This window comes from Taudactylus pleione, unplaced genomic scaffold (assembly GCF_031769625.1).
Source record: "Taudactylus pleione unplaced genomic scaffold, aTauple2 ptg000156l, whole genome shotgun sequence".
Lineage (NCBI taxonomy): Eukaryota > Metazoa > Chordata > Amphibia > Anura > Myobatrachidae > Taudactylus > Taudactylus pleione.
The window spans coordinates 20847994-20871153 of record NW_028284558.1 but is presented as its reverse complement, the minus strand read 5'-3'; positions in this window follow the sequence as shown (position 1 = coordinate 20871153).

Below are 23160 nucleotides of genomic sequence, written 5' to 3'. Positions count from 1 at the left end.
GGGTAAATATACTAATTGGGTTTCATGCATGTCTGTATTGAGCTCAACTCTTCTCAAATCCTAACGTGGTTACAGTATGTAATTATGAGATTATGAAACCAAAGTGATTTCAGAGATTTTGATGCTAAAACAAAACAGAAATCAATTACAACGCTGCTTTTGCCTTATAACTGACTGTGGCTTTAAATTTAGCAATGGATTTACGGAAATCACACTGGTTCCATAATCTCAAGACTTTTTGCATATCCCCCTATGTGTGGGAGATGACTCTGAATAAAAACATTACAAAAACATGAAACTGTTGCTAAATTGCTAATTCCTAATTTTCACCATATTTGTGAACTAATGAAAAGGTGCTGGCTGTATTGAGATCGGCTTCACATGTTAGTGTATTCTTGATTTGCTATTGGTACTTTCAAACATAAATCAGTTTCTTTCACATGCTGCTTGAGAATCTGAAGCAAGCGAGAAGCAAGAGATGCCAGAGGCTGCATTCCTGGACCAAACATTTAACAGCAGTGCTTATTACCAGCGACGTATTTTGTTTAGTATCTGAGTGATACTAACGAATATTATGTTGGTATTTAACATTACTTACCCCTCCAGCGAGGTCCAGCAATATCTCCCTCCTCAGCGGCATCCTCCATGCTGTTGCTGGCAGCCTATGCCTGCCAGCGACGGTCTGTTTATGTCATGCGAATTCGTGACGGCCAGTCTGTGCATGCGTATTACACTTTCAGTGCTAAAGAGGTTACACTATGTCTCATTTTAAATGTGGCCCTTAGAATAAATGGGGAATATGATAAGGAATATATGACAGAACTGCTCTGTCTGATTCAGATACATTGATTGCTTAAGAAACTGGCATTAGAATCTTTACAGAGCTCTGCAGCTAAACCCAGAAGACTTCCCCATCAAGTATTGTGTTCCTTATTTCAGTGGTTACCAAACTTTTTCAGCTCAAGGCACCCCTAAGCCAAATGCATTACCGAGTGGTCCCTTTTTGACTCAAGTAGTAGGGTGAAAATTACATAATTAGTATTTAGGTCTAGACAGAAATGCTTATTAACTTGTGGCGCACTCCTCCCAACATTCTGATTTCAGCAGGATAGCACTGTCCCGCTGTTCCACCCGTGGGCCGAAGTGTCCCGCGGGTGGTCTGGTCAGGAGGTTGGGAACCCCCACCTCCTCCAGACCCTGAAGTAGCTGAATGAATACTGCGCGCATGCACGCAGCATCCATTCAGTGCCGGGAGATGGCTGGGGGAAGCCCAGCTAGTGACTAAGGACCTCATTCAGAGTCAGTCGAAGCGGCCGCACGGTCGTACGCCACCGATGTTCGCTATACTGCGCATGCGTAAAGTTCGCAATGCGCGTGCGCAAACTAGCCGCTACGATCAGAAATATCTCTCTCCTTGAACACAGCCAGGTCGGTAGTTTGAGTGATAGAATGAGGCGTTTGTGGGTGGTAACAGGGGAAGGTGCTTGAAAACGGGGGAGTGGAGATCCGAACGCAGGCGTGCCTAATTATGCGAACGGTGTTTTGTGGGAGTGCGCACGGTTTATGGGAGTGCATAATTAACAAAGTAGCATCATGGCACATGTGATATGGGAGGTTTTTACACTGACATGATCGTAGAGCTTAAGAGAGGGTATGGTCAACCTTAAGCTCTACGACCAGTTTCGATGGTTGCCGATGGTCTCGATTAATCCTTATATGCCCGGAGATGACGTGCAATGCGTACGAGAAGTGGGCGTATTTTTTTGTCTTCCAACCGCTTCCTCCCCTTGGTCGGCCAGCTGCCGATCCGAACTTAGGGACGCAACTTGCGAGGGAATCATTTGCATATCCGGCCCCTTTTCCCGTACGACCGTGCGGCCGCTTCGACCGACTCTGAATGAGGTCCTAAGTCCATGCCAGCAGAAGCCAGTGTGTTTCCTTCACACTACTGGCGTGCAGAGACGGCACGGCCACGGCCACGGCACGGCACCGTCCTGCATAGTAGTTTTTTCCGGCTATATCACGGCGACCGTGCCGTGACCGTGCTGTGTGAAAGGAGCCTGTCCTTTCCCTGCAGTACTACATTTCACAGCCGGTTAAATACCAGGCGGCTTTTTGCCGCCCGGTCAAAACCGGCATGTGTGAAATAGCTCTCTGTGTGACTCTCATCGGCTGCTAAAACAAACAAACAGCTGCCGGTGCCGGCGGCTGTGTGTTTGTGCTGTGTAGTGCGGACGGCACTTATGTGCCGTCCACACTACCACCCTGCCCCAAGCTGATGCAGCAGCACTGACTGTGCTGCTGCATGCAGTAGTGTGGGGGCCCTCTGTGTGTGGGGGCCCAGGGACGACTGCCCCTGTCGCCCCTCCCTTAATCCGGCCCAGCGTGTGGAAATGGTTCTATATTCTAGAATTTGTTTGCTGAGGTTGAAAATATGAGATGTGGGCACTCAGTAATGGATGCAGAGGAGAGGCCTATTCTGAGATTACTGTGAATACCACTCAGCTCATCTCATCGCTGAGGTAAGATGCTTTCTTACAAAATGTTAGTTCTGTAGGAATTCAGTAATGAATGACATAGGCTGTACCCAGTCCCGGCAACAGAAATCCTGAGGCTCAGTACACAACATTTTGGGGCCCCCTGTTGCATGAATATTAATTAGCAATCATCCAATGCTCTGCATCATCATATCCGGTTTAGAGGAAGAGGGTGTGCTCTGCCACATGGTAGAAAGCATTATCTGCTCAAATTAACCTCAAAATAATCTCAAATGTAATTATTTTTCTCTTTAATGCAAAACACTGCTGAGAAACCTGAGATTCAGGACAGATCTCCTACAATTCCAGATTACCATCACTAATGACGTTACCTGAAATCAGCAAAATAGCTAAAATTCCACTTGTAAGATGAACACATAATGTATATTCACTTGCAATATACTGTATGGGGGCGATTCAAATGTTTTTTAGGTCGTGATAATTAATGAGCGCCCAGTTTGCTATTCAATTGTTCTGGGCGCTCATTAATTATCACCCTCTTCGCCGCCTATGAGACGAGGTTTAGCCGTGTAAAAGGGGCTAAACCTGTCTAAAATTCTGGTTAAGGCGCGCTAACTGCGGTTAGCGTGCCCTAACCAGGAGGTTTCACACACATTTCTGCTCGCACCCTCCTGAGTGCGTGCGGAAATGCCGGCGCTGGCGGCTATCGCGCCCTGACAGAGTAACAATTGAGTTGCTCTGTTGGGCGTCTTAATAAAAACGCAGCCGGCAGAACATTTGAATCGCCCCCTATGTGTCTTATGCACACATCTAGAATATATTGCATAGACAAAAAACCTTACGGGTTCACATGTCCCATTAAGGCTTCTTAGACACGATCTGAAATTTCACAAAACCTATTGAATTTCTGCAACTCAAACTAAAAAAAGCAATGAAATTCTGATCATTAAGGCTGACGCCTTAATGTACGTGTTCCTTGCGCAATACAGATATAGTATCAAACCCTGTTGTTAACTGCAGATTCAGCACTCTCTCAGACTGATTGCTGTCACTCACAACATGGTGGAGCTGCTAATTCACAGAATCGTGTGCTCATTGGAATACACACATGCAGTATATGCAACTGAGGTCTGAGCAGTTATGTGGCACACACATCTCATTCAGTGCCCCACAATCTTCCCATTCATTCACCACAACAAAACCACTGGGCTCAAACATCCTTCTCACTCGATACATCCATCTTATTCATTATACACATTCAGCTCCCTAATTTCTAAAACTATCATACTCTGTCTATGCATGTACACTTTCTTCCCCTATACGCCTACATGCTGCTATAATTTCCCCAATCCCTACTGCTGTGTGGTCTCTCAACTGTGCTAGTCTGTGTTCCCTCATCTGCACCAATCTGTCTTTCCTTATCCGCGTGGCCTTGTCTTCCTGCATCTGTGCCACTCTGTTTCCTTCCATCTGCACCACTGCCACCCCCCAGCCACGCCACTCTGTCTTCCCCTCATCTGTGCCGCTCTTTCTTCCTCCATCTGCACCACTCTGTCCCCACAACTGTACCACTCTGTCTTCCCCTCACCCACACCACTCTATCTTCCCCCCATCCACACCAATCTGTCTTCCCCCCATCCACACCAATCTGTCTTTACCAATCCCTACTGTTGTGTGTTCCCCCATTTGTGCTAGTCTGTATTCCCTCATCCGCACCAATCTGTCTTTATCCATCTGCACTGCTCTGTCTTCCCATGTCCATGCCACTCTGTACCCCCATCTACGTCTCTGTCCCCCAAAACCATGCAACTCTGTCTCCCCCTTCTGCCCTGCTGTCCCCCCCATCTGCACCACTGTTTCCCACCCATCTGCATCACTTTGTCGCCCCCCCATCCTCACCGATTTATTGTATTGTGTGTATGAACGATCGTTTTAGGTTTCGGCGATAAAACAGTAAAAAAAAGTCCACAAATGCATTCTTTTGATTATCTGATCAATTGGCCAAGAACGTAAATCTCTACCTCAATTTCCCAATAGCGATCAGTGTGTGTGCATTCTCAATACTCTGCTATTTCCTGTGTTCTCCTGTCACTATGTCATTCTTCTTGTGGGCGGACATATGGAAAATCAGTGTGGTGTGGTGGAAAATCGGTAGCTTCTAATAAATAATTGCATAATGTGTAGCACAGATATTGTGGCTGACAATTTGCTGAAAAATCGCCATGTTTCTTGCTCCAATCAAAAAAATCTGACAGTGTGTAGCTAGCTTAATATTAAGTCTCTGGACACAGTAATTGATAGAGGTCCCTTTCTGATGGCAGTCATCGGACTGGTCTGCAATAAAACACCTGTGCACGTAAATGTCTCAAATACATAGGATTTACTACAGAAACTGAGGAATCCCTGTAGACATGCCATACCCCTTACTATCGTGAAAGGCCCTGTATGGAGCAGAGACACGTCACATAGAGGGGAATGCCGTTCTGTCTGACATGGTGGTGCTGGGATGCCATGTTGTCAGGGGATGGTGTACAGTACAAAGCTGTTAAAAGAAAGGGGGGTGGAATGCCATGTTGCTAATGGTTAAGGTGTGTGGGTGGAGGGCATATTACCTAGTGTTCTTCAGAAACCTTTAATCACATGTTCTGGTGCAGCTTGTGCTCCATGATCCTGTTTTTTGTTTCAACACCATGCATAGCAGGGATAATGAGGGCAATCATAAGTCTGTCATCACTATTGGGATACTTTAGTACTCTCTCCAAGCTCTATCATGAATGGCCTATGGGCCTGATTCAGAGCCGCTCGTAAGCGGCCGCTCGTTCGCTCCGAGCGATGTTTGCACAACTGCGCATGCGTATGGGTTGTAATACGCATGCGTGAACCAGTCATTGTGGTCGGAAATTGTGTGCTCGCAAAATAGCGAATGCCTGCTATTTTGAGTGAAAGGATGAGGCATTTGTGGGTGGTAACAGGGGAAGGTGCTTGAAAACGGGGAGTGGAGATCCGAACGCAGGTGTGCCAAACAGTCAAAAAAGGCGTTTTAAGGGTGTGCATAATTAACAAAGCAGCGTCATCGACCACGTCACTTGGTTGTCTTTTAGCCTGAACTGCTCGCATGATTGCGGTAGGAAAATCCTACCACAAGCACTGCGAGCAGTTCATACGCCTTTCTATGTACTCGATTAATCTAATAAATAGCGGAGATGATGTAGGATGCGAGCGGCCAGGGGGCGTTTTTTTAAAAATAGCGAGCGCATGTTTCGTTCACTCGTTCAGACATAGAGGTGTCAACAGACCACAAAGAGCGAGCGCTCTATTTAAATATCCGGACCCTTTTTCTGAACGAGCGAGCGCAAATAGCGTCCGGCTCTGAATCAGGCCCTATGTTCTGTGCATGTATCACAGCGAGGGGGAATTCTCTCTATAACACCTCTCTCCTGCTGTCTGAGTGTATTATGGGGATGTCTCTGATCCCTCCCTGCTTGTTTCACGGTATGGGGCTGACACCCCACTACACCAACATGAGGGAGTCTAGAGACGATAATGTGGGGCCACGTAAGCAGGGGCACCGAGAGGGGGGGAGCGGGTACAAATTACCCGGGTCCGGGCTTGCTGCAGGGGCCCGGATCTGGCACCGCTCCCCCTCCCTCTTAAGTCACAGCAGCCTAGCACACACTGCTGCATGCTGGGCTTCACTGGGAGACTGCTTGTGGCTGCTAAGGCAGCAGCCGGAGCAGTCTCCTATGCCCATTGGTTGTGTGCCGGGCTGAAAGGCACACAGCGCCCCCCTCCCCAGCGTGCAGCTCTGAAAAAGAAAATTTTTTTCATTCTTTTTTCTAAGGGGGCATGGTCACGCCTCCCATGATTAGGCCACGCCCCCTGTCACCTGGGCCCGATGCGGCTCTCGTCGACCCTGCACGTAAGGTCCCTACTCACGAAATGATGTAGGAAACAATATGATCTCGTTAATGATTTCCCTTGAACTCTCCCCGGCAGCTCCCCAGCACTCCAGGATATGATGTGTAGCAAAAGCTGCACGATGTGGCACAAGATCTATCATGCATGATCTAATGATTTTCACATCATTAGAACGTGCGCAATAGCAGTCAGATGTTTGTGTGGATCAGTGAGATCCATGCTACAAGCATCTTTGTAAAAAAAAATCAATAAGACGCAGTTTATAGTTAAAAATGTAAAAAAAAATCATGTGCCCCTCCCCCAAAGCACAACCAGCACCGGGCTTTTCACAGCCAGTTTCCTAAGGGCTGATATATACTTGACCGAGGTGTGGCTTCGTGGCCGAGTTGCAGCCTTGAGGGCTCATGAGTACTTGTGTGGGATACGGTCTTGAGTTGCAGCCTTGAGGGCCGATGTGTATTTGGCTGGGATGTGGCCTTATGGCCAAGTTGCAGCCTTGAGGGCTAATGTGTACTTGGCTGAGATGCGGCCTTGTGGCCAAGTTGCAGCTTTAAGTGCTGATGTGTACTTGGCTGAGGTGCGGCCTTGTGGCCGAAGCAGTCCTGAGAGTCTTTTGCTGAGCTGTGGCCATGATCTGGCTGAGGCAGGCGGGAGTAAGTAACAAAAGTCCACTCAGACGCAGCAGTGCAGCTGAGACTGCTGTGAGGTTGGAAATAAAAAGTCCACTCAGACACGGCCGTGCAGCTGAGACTGCTGTGAGGTTGGTAACACAGTCCACTCAGACACCAAAGTATGGCTGAGGCTGTAAGGATTTTCGCTAGACAGGAGGTACTGGAACACACCACGAGAATGATCTCCACACACAGAACCGGAAGACACGTGCTGAAAACTATAGCCAGCATCTGAGCAGAGAATGAGCAGAGGTGACAAAGGAGAGGGATCCAATCAGAACAGGGCAGAGATGATGAAGCAGCCAGGTAGGAGGACCTCAGGGGGTAGCAGCCCGGTTTCCTGGTCTCTTAGCAATGGGCCTGAGAGGACTGCCCAGAGCACTGTTGTGAAAGAAGATGCGGTGGTGGCTTGTGACACAGAGAAAGTACAAATTTATAAAAGAATACATGCACACACACACATGCACACTCACATTTACTATCACACATACTCACCTAGTATCCCTGAAGCCATTCATATCCCCTTCTCCATGTAGTAATCCACAGGTACTTGTAAAAAAATACCATACTCACCTCTGCCTATGCGTGGTTTATGTCTTCTTTCCATGTAGGCATCACCAGTCTTTGCAAAATAATAAAATTAATTTACCCAGACCACCAAACTTAGTACAGTTCTCTAAGGACAGTGGTACCCGAATGTCCACTCAGCCATGTGATTTCACTATAGAAATCCCAGTGCTGAACGCTCATTGGTTGAGAGAGGCGAGCCTTCCGCCTCTCAGCCAATGAGTGGTTCCCACCATTGATGTTAACTTTCTCAATTACTTGAACTCCAAAAGGCCCTACACTGGAACAAGAGTTACCTAGCAAAACAAACTCCAAGTCCTAATTCATCCTCTACCCTGAGTTATGCCTTCCCAAAAATCCCCCATAGACTAAAGCAGAAAGTGGCAGTTTTGACCAAACAGGAAGTAGAAGACAAGAAATGCAGTTTAAACTTTAAATTGTTCCCAATTACTCTTTTTTTTTGCTCTGAAATTTGGCAAGCAGCACCTAGCATCAGTTCTACCCGTACATGCCAAATTTCAGCTCAGTATGTCCAATAGCTTTTGAGATGTAGCCCCTCAAACATCATACCCCCATCTCAGGATTTCCTTATAGGAGTATTCCATTTATTCGAATTAGCCTTAATACAAGGGCACGACCGTGCCCTTATAATATGGATATATATCTATATTACAGTATATATATATATATATATATATATATATATATATATATTAGAGAGATAGACAGACAGACTAAAACTACACAGGAATCAAGTCCTGACAACGGTAAATATGGGTTCATGGGGAATACAATCAAAGATCTGCAATTACGTGTTCAGTAAGGAAGATTAGCTATAGTATACAATTAAATCAGGATGTTGCACTTGCAGCTACTTCCTGCATGCACAGCTCCTTCTGTCATGGGAGGTGTGTAGTGAGGGAGAGCTGAGCTGATCCATCATATACCAGATCCATTTTACTAGCGTTTTAATAGCACTGTCCATACACTGTTCTGTCTTATGTATGTGATTCTTCATAGCAGTATTATATTGTGCACAAACTGGGTAATGTGGCTTTAGCATTCACTCCTAACACCATCAAGCAGCATCTCTATGCTTTTATTACTCCTGGCATAAAACAAGATAATAAGATACTGTACTGTTGCAGAGGTGACTAGATCTGGAGACATGTCCTGCTCAACATATACATGGAATTGCAGGGCCGTAGAGATCCTGGCCGTGCCTGGGTACTGACAAGGAAAGTGATCTAATGTATGGAGGCGAAGCCACACCTCCTCTAAAAACTTTTAAAAAACAGTTTTTGCGGTGTTGTGAAGTCAGAGGAGAAACCGCTGTTGCCAATCAGCGGCAGCAGCCTCCCTGCACCCACCGCAGCTCAGCACACAGCAGCGTGTGCTGGACTGGGGAGACACTGCCGCTGACGGGGAAGGGGGGCATCATCGGGCCCCTCCATCGAGCATGGGAAATTAGTACCCACTCTATCCCCTCTCGGCATCATTGGGAATTGCGTGTTTGGGAATTGCATGTTTTTTTTACTGTGTTTTATAGGTAAAATGCATCCATCTGTACATCAGGTCCATTATGTTAAACTGTATGGCACTGTATTGTAGATGCTGAGGTACAACTTTATTTAGAGCAAAAATACATCATACATGGTACAGAAAACAACCTATTATGTACAGCAAGACTGTCATATGTATCATATGCATAACATACTTACCTAACCTCTCAGGAAGTCACGATTTTTGAAATAGTCCCCCAGACCCCAGAAGAGTGGGAGGATAGCATGCATCCTGCCCACGTCCTTATGAATAGGAGGAGATCCATCACAAATATGACTGTAAGCATACGGTCATGTCCTTCCTCGTTCACAGAAAGCCTGATCTACTGTGTGTATCTCCCTATCCGTCCCACTATTGAAGTGAGCCGAAAGGAGAGATAAAACCAAGAGTCGCAGGTCCGTAAGAAGGGGGCGAGGCTAATACTACACAATTTAGTGGGGCCTAATGATGTGAAGGACTGGGGCCTGCCCCATGAGTGGTCATATGCTGCATCTCCTCTCCATGCATTTCCCTGAGAGAAGAAATTAAAAGTCGGCAAGTATGTGCATCACATTACACTGCACTAGGGGTGTGCACCGGCCACTTTTCGTGTTTTGTGTTTTGGTTTTGGATCTGGATCTTTCTTCGTGTTTTGGATCTGGATTGGTTTTGCCAAAACCACCCTTCCGTGTTTTGGGTTCTGGGTTTTGTGTTTTGGATCTGTATTTTTTTGAAAAAAAGCATAAAAACAGCTAAAATCACAGAATTTGTAGGTTTTTCTGCTCCTATGCTATTATTAACCTCAATAACCTTAATTTCCACTCATTTCCAGTCTATTCTGAATACCTCACACCTCACAATAGTGTTTTTATGTCCAAAAGGTTGCACCGAGGTAGCTGGATGACTATGCTAAGCGACACGAGTGGGCGGCACAAACACGTGACCCATCTAGGCGTGAAACTGCAGTGGCAGACAGGATGGCATTGAAAAACTAGGCCCCAAACTGTACATAATGCAAAGAAAAAAAAGAGGTGCAAGATGGAATTGTCCTTGGGCCCTCCCACCCACCCTTATGTTGTATAAACAGGACATGCACACTTTAACAAACCAATCATTTCAGCGCCAGGGTCTGCCACACAACTGTGGCTGAAATGATTGGTTCGTTTGGGCCCCCACAAAACAAGCTGGCAATTAATCTGTCCCTGCACAAACTGGCTCTACGGAGGCAAGAAGTCGTCCTCATCCTCCTCATCCACAGATTCCTCACCCTCTTCAGTGTTATGTACATCCTCATCCTCACAGAGTATTAATTCGTCCCTGCTGGAACCACAGGTCCCTCTGTACGTTCTGGAGGCTGGTCTCCCTGGAAGAGTTGATCATTCATTTTATGAACATCATCTTCTCCACATTTTGTGGAAGCAACCTCCTACGCCTTTCGCTAACAAGGTTCCCGGCTGCACTAAACACTCTTTCAGAGTACACACTGGAGGGGGGGCAACTCAGGTAAAATAGAGCCAGTTTGTACAGGGACCTCCAAATTGCTTCTTTTTCCTGCCAGTACAGGTACGGACTGTCTGACATGCCTACTTGGATGCTGTCACCGATGTAATCCTTTAACAGACAGACGCACGCTTGTCGCTGCTGCTTTGAGGATTCAAGTGCGCCTACAGCCCACACAATTCACAAAGACAGAAAAAAAAAAAGAATATTTTTATTGTTTGTGGAGCACACTTTGAGGGTTACACCACCCTCTAACAGACAGACGCACGCTTGTCGCTGCTGCTTTAAGGATGCAGGTGCGGCTACAGCCCACACAATTCACAAAGACAGAAAAAAGAAGAAGAATATTTTTATTGTTTGTGTAGCACACTTTGAGGGTGTCACCACCCTTTAACAGACAGACGCACGCTTGTCGCTGCTGCTTTGAGGATGCAAGTGTGGCTACATCGCACACAAGTCACAAACACATTAAAAAAATAGTTTTTTCTTTTTTGGAGCACTTCGTGAGTTACACCACCCTTTAACAGACAGACGCATGCTTGTCGCTGCTGCTTTAAGGATGCAGGTGCGGCTACAGCCCACACAATTCACAAAGACAGAAAAAAGAAGAAGAATATTTTTATTGTTTGTGTAGCACACTTTGAGGGTGTCACCACCCTTTAACAGACAGACGCACGCTTGTCGCTGCTGCTTTGAGGATGCAAGTGTGGCTACATCGCACACAAGTCACAAACACATTAAAAAAATAGTTTTTTATTTTTTGGAGCACTTCGTGAGTTACACCACCCTTTAACAGACAGACGCACGCTTGTCGCTGCTGCTTTAAGGATGCAGGTGCGGCTACAGCCCACACAATTCACAAAGACAGAAAAAAGAAGAAGAATATTTTTATTGTTTGTGTAGCACACTTTGAGGGTGTCACCACCCTTTAACAGACAGACGCACGCTTGTCGCTGCTGCTTTGAGGATGCAAGTGTGGCTACATCGCACACAAGTCACAAACACATTAAAAAAATAGTTTTTTCTTTTTTGGAGCACTTCGTGAGTTACACCACCCTTTAACAGACAGACGCATGCTTGTCGCTGCTGCTTTAAGGATGCAGGTGCGGCTACAGCCCACACAATTCACAAAGACAGAAAAAAGAAGAAGAATATTTTTATTGTTTGTGTAGCACACTTTGAGGGTGTCACCACCCTTTAACAGACAGATGCACGCTTGTCGCTGCTGCTTTGAGGATGCAAGTGTGGCTACATCGCACACAAGTCACAAACACATTAAAAAAATAGTTTTTTATTTTTTGGAGCACTTCGTGAGTTACACCACCCTTTAACAGACAGACGCACGCTTGTCGCTGCTGCTTTAAGGATGCAGGTGCGGCTACAGCCCACACAATTCACAAAGACAGAAAAAAGAAGAAGAATATTTTTATTGTTTGTGTAGCACACTTTGAGGGTGTCACCACCCTTTAACAGACAGACGCACGCTTGTCGCTGCTGCTTTGAGGATGCAAGTGTGGCTACATCGCACACAAGTCACAAACACATTAAAAAAAATTTTTTCATTTTTTGGAGCACTTTGAGAGTTACAACACCCTTTAACAGACAGACGCACGCTTGTCGCTGCTGCTTTGAGGATGCAAGTGCGGCTACAGCCCACACAATTCACAAAGACAGAAAAAAAAAGAACAATATTTTAATTGTTTGTGTAGCACACTTTGAGGGTGTCACCACCCTTTAACAGACAGATGCACGCTTGTCGCTGCTGCTTTAAGGATGCAGGTGCGGCTACAGCCCACACATTTCACAAAGACAGAAAAAAAAAGAACAATATTTTAATTGTTTGTGTAGCACACTTTGAGGGTGTCACCACCCTTTAACAGACAGACGCACGCTTGTCGCTGCTGCTTTGAGGATGCAGGTGAAATCTAGACGGGATTTGGAACCGAGGACACACTACCTCCATCAATTGTCTAAATCCCACTGCACTAATGTCGGATACCGGACGCACGTCTAACACCAACATAGCAGTCAAGGCCTCAGTTATACGTTTTGCTTCAGGATGACTGCTGTCGTACTTCATCCTCATCGCTAGGGACTGTTGGAGGGTCAATTGTTTAGTAAAAGTAGTGATGTTCCTACTTCCTCTCTGGGATGATGAACAACTCCCAGCAGCAGCAACAGCACTAGTAGGAAGTGGTTCTTGATCTTTCCCTATTTTATTTTTATCAGAGAAAGTTTGGTCCTCCATTTATGTTATATTGATATATATACGTGCGGCTAAAGCGCACACAAACACAGAAAATATTTTTTTATTTTTGCTGGAGAGTAGTGCACTTTGTGGGTTACACCACCCTTTAAGAAATGAGCCAGCCGGCTCTTTACTTATGGGACACAGGCGCACGCTTGGCGCTGCTCCTTTGTTGATGCACGTGCAGCCACAGTGCACACAAGTCACAAACACAGAAAATATATATTTTTTTGGTTTGGAGTGTACTTTGGGGGTTACAGAACCCTTTAATGGTCAAGCCAGCCGGCCCTTTACTTATGACACAGGCGCACGCTTGGCACTACTTTGTTGATGCACGTGCGGCTACTGCGCACACAATTCACAAACACAGAAAATAATTTTTTTTTTGGTTTGGACTGGAGTGTACTTTGGGGGTTACAGCACCCTTTAACGGTCAAGCCAGCTGGCCCTTTACTTATGACACAGGCGCACGCTTGGCACTACTTTGTTGATGCACATGCGGCTACTGCGCACACAATTCACAAACACAGAAAATAATTTTTTTTTTGGTTTGGACTGGAGTGTACTTTGGGGGTTACAGCACCCTTTAACGGTCAAGCCAGCTGGCCCTTTACTTATGACACAGGCGCACGCTTGGCACTACTTTGTTGATGCACATGCGGCTACTGCGCACACAATTCACAAACACAGAAAATAATTTTTTTTTTGGTTTGGACTGGAGTGTACTTTGGGGGTTACAGCACCCTTTAACGGTCAAGCCAGCCGGCCCTTTACTTATGACACAGGCGCACGCTTGGCACTACTTTGTTGATGCACGTGCGGCTACTGCGCACACAATTCACAAACACAGAAAATAATTTTTTTTTTGGTTTGGACTGGAGTGTACTTTCGGGGGTTACAGCACCCTTAACGGTCAAGCCAGCCGGCCCTTTACTTATGACACAGGCGCACGCTTGGCACTACTTTGTTGATGCACGTGCGGCTACTGCGCACACAATTCACAAACACAGAAAATAATTTTTTTTTTGGTTTGGACTGGAGTGTACTTTCGGGGGTTACAGCACCCTTAACGGTCAAGCCAGCCGGCCCTTTACTTATGACACAGGCGCACGCTTGGCACTACTTTGTTGATGCACGTGCGGCTACTGCGCACACAATTCACAAACACAGAAAATAATTTTTTTTTTGGTTTGGACTGGAGTGTACTTTCGGGGGTTACAGCACCCTTAACGGTCAAGCCAGCCGGCCCTTTACTTATGACACAGGCGCACGCTTGGCACTACTTTGTTGATGCACGTGCGGCTACTGCGCACACAATTCACAAACACAGAAAATATTTTTTTTTTTGGTTTGGACTGGAGTGTACTTTCGGGGGTTACAGCACCCTTAACGGTCAAGCCAGCCGGCCTTTTACTTATGACACAGGCGCACGCTTGGCACTACTTTGTTGATGCACGTGCGGCTACTGCGCACACAATTCACAAACACAGAAAATATATTATTTTTTTAGCACTTGGGGGGAGCACCCCTGATGGACAGAGCACCCCCTGGACAACACTACAGCACCTCTTTAGGACTGGGACACTGCACAGGACTTTGGAGTGGACACAGCCCCTATGGAGAACTGACTGCACAACACAGTCCAGCCAGCCCCTATGGACTTTGAAGTAGTGGACACAGCCCCTATTAACAACAGCAGCACAGCACAACACAGCCAGCCCCTATGGACTTTGAAGTAGTGGACAACAGCAGCACTACACTACACTACACTACACAGCCCTAACTCCCACCCTCCCTCTTCACTGTCCACAGCCGAGTGAGAAAATGGCGCCGACGTGGGTACCTTATATAGGATCCAAAACCCGCGAGACTCGGAAGGCGGGAAGATGACGTTTTGCCTCGATTTCAGAATCCGAGTCAGGCGGGAAAAGTCGAGCCTGACTCGGATCGGACTCGGATCGGGGGGGCTCGGGGGGGTTCGGATTTCAGAAATCCGAACCCGCTCACCCCTACACTGCACTAAGGTAAGAAGGACACACTATAATGCAGTGTGAGTAGGTTTTGGTGTCCAAGTGCTTTCAAATCACATTTTTCAACTGTTCCCTTAATATGATCTGTTATACTAAATTACTCTAATGAGTTTGTGAACCAGTTTGCTGTGTTGAAATTGGTAGAAATTCAATAAAATCCTAAACCATTTATTTATCTGTAATTATACATATTAATAAATTGCAGGATACCACCTAAGAAAGAGGTCCAAAATCTTTTTATCGCACCTGCTGTTATGCCTATGCCATAATAAATGTTAGCATAACAACACCACTAATAATAATGATTATCGTTATTATTATCCTGCGACATATACATTTTATAATGGCACATCCAGGCTCTAGTACCCCCACACATGCATTCGTAGGAACAGAGGACCCTTCAATCTTAGGAGGCAGTACGATGATGGCCATGAAGTGCCGGAGTAACAGTCAGAGCACTGGGACCTCGGAACAATCAATATCATACATTTTCCTTTACACTCCACAGAGGAGCACAGGAGGGGCGATGTCAGGGTAATGTTTTTCTCAGTGATGTGCACCACTGTGCATCATAGACAATTGAAATGTCCTCCTTCATTAATATTAATCTTATTTTTCAGGCAGCAGACCTTTTTGTTTAACATCTATAGAGTATGTCCTCAGTGCTTCTGTATAGAATGTTTATCTGTGCTCACCACTATAATGCTATGCAGTGTTCACGTATATTACACTTTCTGCCAGGGAAAATACTTTCAGTTGTTATTTTTATGTAATGAACCCAAACCGTAAAACTAAAAATAAATTGGAAGACAAGTCTTTTTGTTGACTTACAAATAGAGTGTCATTAAAAAAATAACAACATACTTATCTTAATACTAAAATGGCTATAAATAATATTTCAACTTATGCAATGTACAGGAGATACAAAAGGTTCATCAAGAGAAGGTGTTGTGTTTTTTATAGCTAACTAGATTTTTACACTAAAAATGTATGAGGCAATATAAGCAAGCAAAATATGATCAATGGAGAGGCATTAAAGGCACTGGAAATACTGAGTTTAATTATTTACCTAGCATGTTATTATGAGCAAGCCTTGCAAACTGAATCACTTATGTAGGAAAACAGAAATAAAAGAAATAAGGTGGGAAGACTATTTTATCGACTTATTGAGAGAAAACTGAAGAAGACAATTCGTCATCTGAACAGATCTGGGCAAAAGGTCACAAATATAGAGTGTAAATTTACTCATGCAAAATGAAATGCAGTTTATACTGTACTATACATGCAGAAATTCACATTCGGCTGGAAATAATGAGAAATCAAATATATGCAGGCACCAGGTTAGTACAACAACAAAAAGAAATGATTTCCTGGACTTAGAGGATTTAGAGATTTTTAGAAGCTGTGCGGGAAGTGAAATCACCAGCCAAATCTAGAAATCAACTCATGTGAAATGCTATTGATAAAATACAGGCCCTCATTCAGAGCCGTACGCTCTGAGCAGAGCGCACGCTCTGAATGAGGGCCGCCCTCCATAAAAATGGAGCGTCCTCCTGGACGCTCGTATAGCTGTGGGTCACCACCCACAGCCTATACGAGCGTGCAGTTTGATGGCCGCGAAACTGCGAGCCGGAGCCTGCGGTTGAGGTTTTCAACCGCAAGCCCCGGAGTGATTTTGGCTCTATCAGAGCCAAAATCACTCCCACTGACATCACTAGTGATGTCAGTGGGCCGGCTTCTGACGGGAGGCGTTCCCGTGGGAACGCCCCCGTCAGGGAGGCACGCCCCCGGCACGCCCACCAAAGGGGCGTGCTGTCAATCAACATCGACAGCATGCCCCCTTTGATCAGACACAACGAGCGAAGGACTTTCCTTCGCTCGTCGCGTCTGGCGCATGCGCACGACGGAGCTCCCTCCGTTGTGCGCATGCTCAGTGCAGAACATCGACCCACTTGCGAGCGGACAGCCACTCGCGAGTGGGTCTGAATCAGGGCCATAATCCGCAAGCAGTCTTTTGTATCCTTGTTAGGGCTCCTCAGTGAAGGATGGGATCTTCTGATCAGTGTGTTGAGTGGGCCTGAACATTTGCACAAGGGCCCCATCATCTCTAAAAATGCAATGGTACAGTATGCTGAGTACAGTAAGAGCATATTCGTGTAATTGCAAACAGATCCAGACTGGCAGAAATGCATATACTTCTGTCAAAGTCATATAAATTGTGATGATGATCACTTTGCCAGCGCTAACTGCTTCTGATTAGCTGATTGTGGATTCACCACTGAAGCTCATAGGTGCCTTTTAGCATTATTTCTCCATATGATATGATTTTGTTATTATTATTTGTACATGAAACTGAGAGGTTTTGTTTAGGGGTGTGCACCGGCCCCTTTTCGTGTTTTGTGTTTTGGTTTTGGATCTGGATCTTTCTTCGTGTTTTGGATCTGGATTGGTTTTGCCAAAACCACCCTTCAGTGTTTTGGGTTCTGGGTTTTGTGTTTTGGATCTGTATTTTTTTGAAAAAAAGCATAAAAACAGCTAAAATCACAGAATGTGTTGGTTTTTCTGCTCCTATGCTATTATTAACCTCAATAACCTTAATTTCCACTAATTTCCAGTCTATTCTGAACACCTCACACCTCACAATAGTGTTTTTATGTCCAAAAGGTTGCACCGAGGTAGCTGGATGACTATGCTAAGCGACATGAGTGGGCGGCACAAACACGTGACCCATCTAGGAGTGACACTGCAGTGGCAGACAGGATGGCAGTTTGAAAAACTAGGCCCCAAACTGTACATAATGCAAAGAAAAAAAAGAGGTGCATGATGGAATTGTCCTTGGGCCCTCCCACCCACCCTTATGTTGTATAAACAGGACATGCACACTTTAACAAAGCAATCATTTCAGCGCCAGGGTCTGCCACACAACTGTGGCTGAAATTATTGGTTCTTTTGGGCCCCCACAAAACAAGCTGGCAATTAATCTGTCCCTGCACAAACTGGCTCTACGGAGGCAAGATGTCGTCCTCATCCTCCTCATCCACCGATTCCTCACCCTCTTCAGTGTTGTGTACATCCTCATCCTCACAGAGTATTAACTCGTCCCCACTGGAATCCACCACCACAGGTCCCTCTGTACGTTCTGGAGGCTGGTCTCCCTGGAAGAGTTGATAATTCATTTTGATGAACATCATCTTCTCCACATTTTGTGGAAGCAACCTCCTATGCCTTTCGCTGACAAGGTTCCTGGCTGCACTAAACACTCTTTCGGAGTACACACTGGAGGTGGGGGCAACTCAGGTAAAATAGAGCCAGTTTGTACAGGGGCCTCCAAATTGCCTCTTTTTCCTGCCAGTACAGGTATGGACTGTCTGACATGCCTACTTGGATGCTGTCACCGATGTAATCCTCCACCATTCTGTCAATGGTGACAGTATCATATGTAGTGACAGTAGACATGTCAGAATTTGTTGCCAGGTCCTTCAGTCCGGACCAGATGTCCAAACTTGGTCCTGCCTGCCCTGCATCACCGCCAGCGGGTTGCTTAGGATAGCTAACTTTTTTCCTGGCAGCCCCAGTTGCGGGAGAAAATGAAGAAGGAGCTGTTGACGTGTCACGTTCCGCTTCAGCTGACAGTGTGTTCACCAGCAGGTCTTTGCACCTCTGCAGGCTTGTGTCGGCCGGAAAGAGAGACACCACATAGGCTTTAAACCTAGGATCGAGCACGGTGGCCAAAATGTAGTGGTCTGATTTCAACAGATTGACCACCCTGGAATCCTGGCAAAGCGAATGAAGGGCTTCATCCACAAGTCCCACATGCCGAGCGGAATCGCTCCGTCTTAGTTCCTCCTTCACTTTCTCCAGCTGCTTCTGCAAAAGCCTTATGAGGGGAATGACCTGACTCAAGCTGGCAGTGTCTGAACTGACTTCACGTGTGGCAAGTTCGAAGGGCTGGAGAACCTTGCACAACACGGAAATCATTCTCCACTGCGCTTGAGTCAGGTGCATACCACCTCCTTTACCTATGTCATAGGTGGATGTATAGGCTTGTATGGCCTTTTGCTGCTCCTCCATCCTCTGAAGCATATAGAGGGTTGAGTTCCACCGCGTCACAACCTCTTGCTTCAGGTGATAGCGGGGCAGGTTCAAGAGTGTTTGCTGGCGCTCCAGTCTTTGGGCACGCAGTCGCTGAATGGCGAAAGTGGCCAGAAATTTTTCGGGCCACCCAAAGCGTCTCCTGCACGCCCCTGTCGCTTTTCAGAAAATTCTGCACCACCAAGTTTATTGTGTGAGCAAAACATGGGATGTTCTGGAATTTGCCCAGATGTAATGCCCGCACAATATCGGTGGCGTTGTCAGATATCACAAATCCCCAGGAGAGTCTAAGTGGGGTAATCCACTGGGCGGTGATTTCCCTCAGTTTCTCTAAGAGGTTGTCGGCGGTGTGCCTCTTACTGAAACCAGTGATACACAGCGTAGCCTGCCTTGGAACGAGCTGGCGTTTCTGAGATGCTGCTACTGGTGACGCTGCTGCTGTTGCTGCGTAAGGTGATACATTTACCCAGTGGGCTGTCACAGTCATATAGTCCTTAGTCTGCCCTGTTCCACTTGTCCACATGTCCGTGGTTAAGTGGACATTGGGTACAACGGCATTTTTCAGGACACTGAGGGCACTTTTTCGGACGTTTCTGTACAGTCTCGGTATCGCCTGCCTAGTGAAGTGGAATCTAGACGGGATTTGGAACCGGGGACACACTACCTCCATCAATTGTCTAAATCCCACTGCACTAATGGCGGATACCGGATGCACGTCTAACACCAACATAGCAGTCAAGGCCTCAGTTATACGTTTTGCTTCAGGATGACTGCTGTCGTACTTCATCCTCCTCGCTAAGGACTGTTGGAGGGTCAATTGTTTAGTAAAAGTAGTGGTGTTCCTACTTCCTCTCTGGGATGATGAATGACTCCCAGCAGCAGCAACAGCAGCAGCGGCAGCAGGAGGCGTAGCAATGCAGGATCCTCCGGAGGAATCCCGGACAGGAGAGTCAGTCATGCCAGTGACATGGCCTGCAGGACTACTTCCGATCCTGACTAAGGAGGAAATTGACAAGGAGGGAGTTGACGGTGTGGTTTGCAGGCGCTTGGATACAACAGGACAACGGGATTTAGGTGTTCCTGGACTGCTTACGGTCTTAGCCAAAGTTTCTGAACTTGACAGTAACTTTTTATGAACGCGCTGCAGGTGCCGTATAAGGGAGGATGTTCCTAGGTGGTTAACGTCCCTACCCCTACTTATTTCACCTTTACATATGGTACATATGGCAAGACAGTTGTTGTCCGGATTTGGATAGAAATATTGCCAGACCAAAGAGGTGGAATGTTTGGTCTTCTGCCCAGGCATGACCGTGATGAGCTTTTTCATCCCACGGACAACAACTGTCTCCCCCGGAGCCTGATTTAAACAAACCACATCACCATCAGAATCCTCCTCGCCAACTTCCTCCTCAGCGCCAGCTACACCAGTATCCTCATTCTGTTGTACTTCAACAGTGACATCTTCAATTTGCATATCAGCAAGTGGACTGTGGGTGCTCCTTTCAGCACTTTCAGGGGGCGTGCAAATGGTGGGAAGAGCCACCTCTTCACGTCCAGTGCTGGGAAGGTCAGGCATCGCAACCACCACCACACTTGGACTCTCCTTGGGGATTTGTGATATCTTCTTAGAATGCACAGTTCTTCACTGTACTTTTGCCAGCTTAACTCTTTTGATTTTTTTAGTGGGAGGAGGGCTTCCATCGTCATGTGAAGCTGAACCACTAGTCATGAACATAGGGAAAGACCTTAGCCATTCCTTGCCACTCCGTGTCGTAAATGGCATATTGGCAAGTTTACGTTTCTCTTCAGATGATTTAAATGTTTTTTTCAAGGTCATTTTCCTGAACTTTGCCATTTGGGATTGTATGTGCCCTCTACTATGACATTGGGCATCGGCCTTGGCAGACGACGTTGATGGCATGTTATTGTCTATGTCATGACTAGTGGCAGCAGCTTCAGCACTAGGAGGAAGTGGTTCTTGATCTTTCTCTATTTTATTTTTCTCGGAGAAAGTTTGGTCCTCCATTTATGTTATATCGATTTGATATATACGTGCGGCTAAGGCGCACACAAACACAGAAAATATTTTTTTATTTTTGCTGGAGAGTAGTGCACTTTGTGGGTTACACCACCCTTTAAGATATGAGCCAGCCGGCTCTTTACTTATGGGACACAGGCGCACGCTTGGCGCTGCTCCTTTGTTGATGCACGTGCAGCTACTGCGCACACAATTCACAAACACAGAAAAAATATAATTTTTTTAGCACTTGGGGGGAGCACCCCTAACAGACAGAGCACCCCCTGGACAACACTACAGCACCCCTTTAGGACTGGGACACTGCACAGGACTTTGGAGTGGACACAGCCCCTATGGACAACTGACTGCACAACACAGTCCAGCCAGCCCCTATGGACTTTGAAGTAGTGGACACAGCCCCTATTGACAACAGCAGCACAGCACAACACAGCCAGCCCCTATGGACTTTGAAGTAGTGGACACAGCCCCTATGGACAACAGCAGCACAGCGCAGCACAGCACAGCACAACACTACTCTGCACTACACTACACTACACAGCCCAGCCAGCCCTAACTCCCACCCTCCCTCTTCACTGTCCACAGCCGAGTGAGAAAATGGCGCCGACGCAGGTACCTTATATAGGATCCAAAACCCGCGAGACCCGGAAGGCGGGATGATGACATTTTGCCTCGATTTCAGATCCGAGTCAGGCGGGAAAAGTCGAGCCTGACTCGGATCGGCCTCGGATCGGAGGGGCTCGGGGGGGGGGTTTGGATTTCAGAAATCCGAACCCGCTCATCCCTAGTTTTGTTTATTTTGTTTATCCCTGATGGCGAATGCATTTGTATCTAATGTGTACGTGATGTATACCTGGTGCATACTGTATGTTATGGGTAAAGAAAAGCATAGGTTGTGCAATTTGTACAACTTCACATATGTGCGCAATTGGGATTTTTAAGTGATCATTTTTGATGCCTGGGGGTATATTTAGTGCGGCTTTATACAAGTGGAGATTTTGCCCATAGCATCCATTCAGATTCTAGCTATTATCTTCTAGACGGTGCTAGATAAATAATAAGTAGAATCTGATTGGTTGCTATCGGCAACAACTCCACTTATAAAAACCTGCGCTTTAGCAAATAAACCCCCTGCAATCTTGAATGAAATTGTGATCACACTCAGCATCAGACATACAATGTTTCTATCAATATGGATAATGGACATAGTCTGAGGGAAACCAAGGAATTCCAATGTAATCCTGTCTGTGCTTACCACTGTGAAAAACAGTGGGAACAATGCAGAGTTGAGCACAAGTACATTTGGCTAATGTACCTTCCTTCTCTACGCACTGCACATGTGTCAGAATGAAGCATTTGGGCAGCACGGATGCTGGAGAGTCGCACACATTTCAGCTGCATCTCCATTTGCAACTGAGTAGGTGGAACAGGGCTGTAATGAGGTGCTCTGAAATAGCCAAACTTCAGTGAAGGCATGATGGCAATATGGTGCGTTATATAGATTTGTATAGACAGGTAAATAGTACACCCATTTTTAGATGCATCTTTTTGCACAAAGGATAAGGCTAATTCAAGTGTGCCCTGATAATGATGAAGGGCATCAAACCAAGTACGGATGGCTTGGCCAGAGATGCATACAACTGCATGCACTCAATGTGGCAGCAATTACAAACTGGTTTGTGTAATCAATGGTCGCTGTTAGCATTCATCCTCTATGTAAATGTATGCGAAGACAAAGCATTGGAAAAACATTGCGACCATCACAAAGACTGTCAGACATCAGAGTAACCCTAAGGCTACTCAGATTTTACAGCACAACTAACCTGCCATGGACGCACTCATTGGCTTCAGCACCACCCCCAGATGGTTGCAGACTGTCAATCAACCAACGTATGTACAGTAGCCTCACTGCGACCCGTCGCCACACGACCAGATCTACACATGCGCAGTGCGGCTCATGTCACATCAAAAACCATTGGTTTTTTCCAACTTCTATTGTCTAAATAAAGCGCTCAACATCATTTTATATTAGAACATTATTTTCCCATTGTATGTCTGT